This window comes from Quercus lobata, chromosome 1 (genome assembly GCF_001633185.2).
Source record: "Quercus lobata isolate SW786 chromosome 1, ValleyOak3.0 Primary Assembly, whole genome shotgun sequence".
NCBI lineage: Eukaryota > Viridiplantae > Streptophyta > Magnoliopsida > Fagales > Fagaceae > Quercus > Quercus lobata.
Genome location: NC_044904.1, coordinates 42,802,819 through 42,810,699, shown reverse-complemented (window position 1 = coordinate 42,810,699; position 7,881 = coordinate 42,802,819). Strand labels below are relative to the sequence as shown.

General features: G+C 30.6%; 1 long non-coding RNA gene across 1 annotated transcript; it reads right to left on the bottom strand.

Annotated features, from left to right (window-relative positions):
* Nucleotides 1-1,033: 1,033 nt before the first annotated feature.
* LOC115956849 lies at nt 1,034-6,511 on the bottom strand. Its single transcript, XR_004084313.1, has 4 exons — nt 5,948-6,511; nt 5,196-5,300; nt 1,828-1,872; nt 1,034-1,235 (listed from the first exon to the last, which is right to left on the bottom strand). It is a non-coding gene; the product is annotated as an uncharacterized LOC115956849 (long non-coding RNA).
* Nucleotides 6,512-7,881: the final 1,370 nt, after the last annotated feature.

Here is a 7,881-nt window from a genome sequence, read left to right as displayed (position 1 = left end):
ATATTTTTGGATTGATCCATATATAGTTGAGCACACACACATCACATTTAAACAAATACAATCGAACAAATGAATAAGGCATTCATTGAACATTAGGCATGTGTGTTGTGTGTGTGTATCAAATGTGGAATAGTCCTTAGTCTGGAGTGAAATTTCAATGATCAATTCAATTAAGTCATACACAACTAGTACTAAGTCAAGTGGTCTATCTCAATTATAGAAACTAGCTTATAACCCGCACAATGTGCGGGATACTTTTATTTATTACAAAAAACAAACCACATGTGAAAATTTAAAAATTTCATAATTAGATAATACAAAAAAAATAAAAAATAAAAAATAAAATTGCAAGAAAGAAACCTAAATTCAAGGAGTCTTACATAGAGACAATGAAATGTAATCTTGAAATTTCTTGCTCGTTCAAAAAAATTTGAAATAGACCCAAAAAAAAAAAAATGTTTTCCTTCATCACACATGCACTCAAGAAAATGAAAAAAAGTGATTTTTTTTTTCTTTCTTTTGACTCCAAGAGTTAATTATTTTGTTTCTAAAAAAAAAAGAGTTAATATTTAAAGCATGTTCCAAATTTCTAAAAAGATAAACAAAATAAATTCAGGGTGGTCCAAGAGAGATAATAGTTGTCTTTGTTTTTGCTAGAAGCAAGTACCAATGTCTTCAACTAACAATAATTAATAATTAAAATATCATAAAATTCAAATCCTATAGTAATAACCTATGAATTACATCAACTACAGTAGTAAATAGTCTTACAGAATTCACTTAGCCCCTCCCCCCCCCCCCCAAAAAAAAAAAAAAATCACACTCTCACTATAAGAGTGATTCCAAAAATGTAGTGCCACTAATTTATACCAAATTATCAATTTCACTTTTTTTTTTTAATTTATTTTATGACAATACCTACTACACCAAAGGAAAATGCAAACAATGTTTATAATGTAAAAATATGAAAATGTAAGAAACCATGGGTGAAGCCTACCAATTGTATTAAAGCAACAAAATATTGAATAGAACCCAAATGAAGGCCAGTTTAACTGTGAAAAATCTCAACGATGTATAAAAATCAAATTGAACATTACAATTTTTTGTATATAATTGAGAAATCTCGACCTTGTATAAAACTGAATATGTTATTCATTTAACTACTGATATAGATTGTCTATTTAAGGTAGCAAGATCATACGCTCTACCAGCAACCTCCTCATCATAATACTCACCTGTATACAAAACGTAAATAGATGAATACACAATTTATATGAGATAACACATCTATTACCAAGTTTATCCCCCATAAGTCTATGGATATGTAATTTCTTTATGTCCAGCTCCTTATGCTTTAGGTTTAATGTTATATCTTTAAATTATAAAATGAAACTTTTATATTTCAGTTATGGTTTAAATTTGATAATGCAATTTTCATGGGATCCTCTTCTCAAAGATGTCACTCAGATTAATAACAATGGGCTGCAGGCATCAAACATGTCTATGTTTTCTATTTTTTAACTATCTAAGGATTGTAAACATTTTCAGTCCCCACTAAAAAAACCATTTTAGTAAACAATGTAACTCAAAATATTAAGAAACAAATTAAGCAAGATGAATATGGTAATTCCTCTCCGTAACCTGACAATTTGAATAGACAATTCAATTATTTTTACATAAATATGCAAAATTAAAGATCAAAGCAAATAATTGTATCAAAAGATTCAAAACCCTCCGATTCAACAAATTTGAACCTTTTCACCACAATCTATGAAAGCACAAAATCAAAGAGATTTCAATAAAGTAAAAACTATACATTGGTCATACCTTATCTTCTAAGACTTGGATTGCATTAAGGAAACGCCTTTCCACCTACAAACCCAGGGGAAAAAAATCAATAATAAATGAAGAGAGATAAGTAAACCTAAAATTGTTCTTGATGAAAGTTAAGTGAAAAGTTTGTAAACTCAGGTTGAAATGGTCATTCAAGAAGAATGATGCATATGCAAAGGCAAAAAATCTTATGCTGATTGAAAAATTGCCCAAAATCATATTAACCATATATCCAAAACCAAACCAAATCAAAACAACTATACTAAGCAGAAATCAATACTAACTAAAATACCTTGATTGAAAAAGCACCTAAACATAAGCACTCAATAAGACAGCAAGAATCAAGATTAATTACACTAAAGTTCCTCAAATTTTTTAGGCTATGCTTCAAAATTACACAAAGAGATAGATTAGATTATACACACACCCATGTTATGGAATTCATGAAGCTTTCACCCATTATTATGTAATCATCTATTCATAAAATAAATAAATAAAATTAAAACATCTATAAGTACTCAATCCAGAACACTAAGACATACACAATAAAAACAAATGAATAAACAAAATAAACAAAGCTAACAACAACAACATTAAAAAAAAAAACCTGCCAATAAACTGAGCCTAATAACCTGAGCAATACAAAAATTAAAAGAAACCAAGTCTAATAGAACAATTTTGAAATATATGAGAAATTATTCCTAACGCAAAAGGAAAGCGTAAGATGCTCCAAAAACAAAAAACAAAATAAGCATTCTAGTAAATTAGAGACATATATCAATAGAGGAATAATAGTAAAATTAAATATCAAGAAGAAAAACAACAAAGGCGATCAGAGAAAATGCAGTTCAATCTGCAAAAACTCAATAATTAACATAAAAATCCAATAATTTTACTTACAAAAAATTACAAAATAACTGTACTCCCCAAACATTCACATTTTAAACCATCCATCTTACAAATATGGCTATTAACAAAACATAAAATACAAAAAATAGGTGATTAGAGATAGGTGATTAAAGGATGGGTGGTTAGAGATGGCATCACAAAATTGTCTCTAATAGCCATATATGAAAGAAGAGCCAACAGAAAATAACAAAATGCTATTCTAAAGAGAACCAAAAACTCAGTAATTAACATAAAATACTAATAATTTTACTTCCAAAAATTACAAAATAACTGTACTCCCCAAACATTCAGATTTTAAACCATCCATCTTACAAATATGGCTATTAACAAAACATAGGTGATTAGAGATGGCATCACAAAATTGTCTCTAACAGCCATATATGAAAGAAAAGCCAATAGGAAATAACAAAACGCTATTCTAAAAGAGAACCAAGTAAAAGCATTGTTAAATATTATGTGCCATGTCACCATAAAAGTGTTTTTTAGAGCATCTAAATCTATAGTTGGTGATGTCTAAGCCCACCAAACTCCAAAATTGAAGCAGAAAATATATATTGATAATTAAAAAAAAAATTATATATGTATATATATATAGGCAAAGATTCCCTTAAGAAAAATCATTACAGGCCAACACAAAAAATCTTAAAAGAAAGCTACGACCTATTAAGAAAATCAACCCTTAACGGACACAAAGAAAAAGCTTCATCTATTATTACCTCCAAATCATGTCACTCTGCAATCTGTAGGCACTTATGTAAAAATGAAAACAGAATTTGACCTTTCAAATTAATTTTGTAACTCTTATTGAAGTATAATAAATGGTCTTATCACTGAGAGGACCCTTTGTAGCATTGAGTAGTTGGGAATGAGAAGTTAAAGACTTTAGATAAACTGAGAAAAGACTTTGATTTAGTAATCCCTTAGCATGCAGTCATCGACAAAACATAATCAGTTCAAGGAAACTAAACAAAACAGAACTCAAGAAATTGAAAAAAAGAAAAAAGAAAAAGGAAATTAGGGAAAAAGGTAGCCAAACCTTAAACCTTGATTGAGTAATGCAGCAAAACAGTATTTAACAAAAATTTTGTTATCTATCTATCTGTTTCTATTTAAAAAATGCAGTAAATAATTCAAGGGAAACCATAATTTCACTTTGAGGAACATCATCAATAAATCAACACACTACAGTAATCAACAAAACATAAAGGCAAACGAAAAAAAGTGCAAACCTAACAAAAATCTGCTAAACAAAAATAAAATCTAACCAATACAACAATGGAAGAAAACAAAACTCAATAAACTGGAAAATATAAATGGGAGATTAGGGTAAAAGGTTGCCGACCCTTAAACCTTGATTGAGTAATGTAGCAAAACAGTATTTAACAAAATCTTAAAAGAAAGCTACAACCTATTAAGAAAATCAACCCTTAATGGACGCATATAATAAATATAACCTCTATTAGTAGAGAAAGTAAAACCTAATATGTGACCCCTTCTTTTGATTCAAAATGTTGTATTGCTAAAGCAAATCCCTAAGATTCCATTACTCATCAATAGAAAATCAACCCACTACCTTCTTTTTATCTCTTCATTGGGTTGCGAAGCAAAATTTTCAATAAAAACTCAAGAACTAACACCAAAGGGTGGATGCACGCACATATTATGTGAATTATAAAAATCAACAATTACAGTACATGAAATACTTTATGAATCATATGCTTATTTAAAGCAGCCCAAAACACCAAAACCCACAAACAATGAAAAAAATAAAATGCTAGAGACCACAAATTAAATATACAAAACTAGCTTAAAATTGAAATTAGCAATTATAGAACCCTCAATATTACAAACTAAAATCTCTCAAAAACCAACACAATGTCATCACTGAGCTAGTCTGAATTATAGTGAAAAAATTTGTGGAGAATTCCAACCTTCTATTAGGCTACTGCAACAATGGTAAAAAAACTAAAGCAATTCCAAATTTCCAACAATTTTACGGGACAACAATGAAATAATAAGATTTCTTTGATAAAAGAAAACAGAGCACAACTGTACATGCTACCAACATCAACACAAACAGAAGTTAGAAAGATGGCAGTGAAAGCAGTGACAACATAAAAACATATCCCTCAACATTTTTAGGCCAACTTATGTTCTGATATTGGGTAGCCAAGTATTTAGCATGCAGTCATCGACAAAACATTATCAGTTCAAGAAAACAGAACAAAACAGAACTCAAGAAATTGAAAAAAAAGAAAAGAAAAGGAAATTACATTATATTCATGATACAAAATCTTATGCAAAATTCAATAGATATTATAAGGAAAATTTTGATGCATTCAAGCAAATATATAACTGATCTAGACAGTCAAAATACAATTAAATACGCAATACTGACTCAGTCGAAAAATAAAAATAACTAAAAACATAGGAATCAGAGTTGTAAAAAGTACCCTTTCCAAGCAATATTGATCAGATCATGGTTTTTTGCTATGTTAACTGCATCCCACATTCACTGATATCTGCTTCAAAGTTTTGTACTCCATTGTGATTTGAATCTGTAATATTTGAACATTCTAAACATCAGCAAATAGCAGAGTACTAGAGTTGTTCTTCCATGAAATCTAGAAGACCAAAACCCACAAACACCAAAAAAGAATAAATGCTATAGAGACCACAATCATAAATCAACAATCATAATGTATATGTGAGGAAAAACTCAAAAAATCAAATTGAGTTCAAAACTTCAAATACACAGGGAAAAGAAAAAAAAGGTAAAAACCAATTTAATTAAGTATCCTAAAATCCAAAAAATCATATATAAGTATATAACCCATATAGGCTCTTATAGAATCAAAATCTCATAACCTTGCTAGCAAGAAGAGTATTAATATAATATATATAAACATACGTGAGAACCGTATACAGATATAAAAAGAAACCAACTTGAACTAATTGATCCTAAAACCCAAAAATTCATATTGGCAAATTATGGTCTTTTAAGAGAAAAACGCAGAAAATTTGCAGGATAGTTAACAACATGAACAACGAAAATTATTCAATAATCCTAAACAGGTAAATATCATAAAATTAGTATTTGAAAAAATTATTTATGAAACATTAAAAGAAACAAAAAAAAAATGTAGATTTACAGAAATTAAACACCAATTCAATAATTAAAAAGAAAAGACAAATAGAAAAAGACCTCTTTTCGTGAATTATGCTTTTTCTCCTCGGTCAGTTGCAAAGAAACGCCGAATCGCTCAGCACGGCGGATCTTCTTCTGAATATTGGAAGCCGGGGATCCACATCAACAACATCCCCTGCTACAGGCAGCGGCTACAATGGTCTTCGAATCCTCGCCGTACTTCATGTCGAAATCAACGGTGGTTACAGAAGGCTGATCGGAAGCCTCATCAGTTGGTTCTTCCTCTTCTTCTTCTTCGAGGTGATCTGGTGGGCGTGACAGCAGTAGTAGTAGTGTCGTTGTCTAGGGTTTATTTAGGGTTTTCTTCTGTAGTAGTAGGAGGGTTGAAGTTGAGTTAGTCTGATGAATCGGTGGCCATTGTGTAAGAGAATCGGAGATTGCATGATCGTTTACTTCTTTCTCATCTAAGTTTTGGATTTTGATTTTGGGGGAAGGATATGGTTTTGATTTTTGGGTTTCTAAGAAGAGAGAGGAGTTACGGGTTTCTCTACTTTCTCCTTGAAACGTGTCGCCATTGTTGGAATCTCTTCCTCTCGGTCTCGGTCTCTTTGTGTGTTAGGGTCTTCGGTGTGTGCCTCATCTCTCTCTCCTTTCTCTGAGTACCAATCTTTCTTTCTTTCTTTCTTTCTTTTTTTGTTTTTGTTTTTTTTTTTTTTTTGTTCTAAGCGGTTAGTTTCATTTTATAGCAAGAGACTCCCAAACAATATTTTAACGCAGTGAAAGATTGTAATTTAAAGCTTATACGTGTCAGTTTTTTAGATAGGCATTTTTCCTAACGTGTCAGCACCTCCTTAAAGGCTTCTGCTATTATATATGGTATGAAATGAACATATATGACCTCTCACAAGAAAATGATTACATATCTTTGAAGCTTTTCATTTGGCTTCTTTATGATTCATAACATTTGATCATTTTTTATCTTTACATCTCTTTTTGAGATCGATGCCTGAATTTTTTTATATTTCAATTTGACGAATAAGCCTCTAGCTTTTTGGGCGTCGTACATTTTCATAAAAATCGCTTACCCTTTTTCCTAGTCGAATACTAGTATGTGTGATAGCTTTTGCAGCTCATTATCTTTTTTCCATTTTGAGATTTACATTGGTTGAGCTCTTTAAGCCAAAAAAAATAAAATAAAATAGAAGAGTGGGAAGATATGTATGCACAAGTCTACGCATGTATCAAAACCAACATGAATATTGACTAATCATTCATGACAAGCTTGAAGATCGATTTACAACAATCACACATAGATATTAAGATTTTTCCCACAAAGATATAAGTGCATAAAGAACAAGCTAAACTCATAAATGCATAAAGCCATTTGTACGAAGGTACAAGACAAAACTCACATATGATATGTGCTTAAACATATACGATCAAACTTTTTGAATTTTTCACTTTTTATGTGATTTTGGATTTTTACTCACACAAAACTAAAACATAAAAGTAAGATCAAAACAAAAACAATGCATAAAAAGCAATGCAAGATGCATAAAATTAATGAAGATATGACATTCAATGCATGAAGGGTCCTACAAAAATCGAAAGAATTAGATCAAGGACCAAACGAGCAAAAGCTCAACCATAGGAACCCTTCCTCATCCAAACGGAACGATTGTTTGGAATGAGTGTCTCATGAGAAGTGAGACGAGGGTTGGAAGAATGAGAACCGAAGATGCACATGGTCAAGGAGTTAAGAGCATTAAACACTTTCTTTAATAACATACTATTTTCACTCAAAACTAGTTTACCCTTTTTAGCATAACTTCCAAGAAGTTCAAGTTTGTATTTTCTTTTGATTCTTTTAAGAGTATGAAACTTATAGCAATGAGGTCTTAGATGACCAAAAGCATCACAATAGTGGCAAACAATGTGTTTAGGTCCACTAGGCTTTTTGGGAAGGGATCTAGCAACATGGTTTTGTTCTC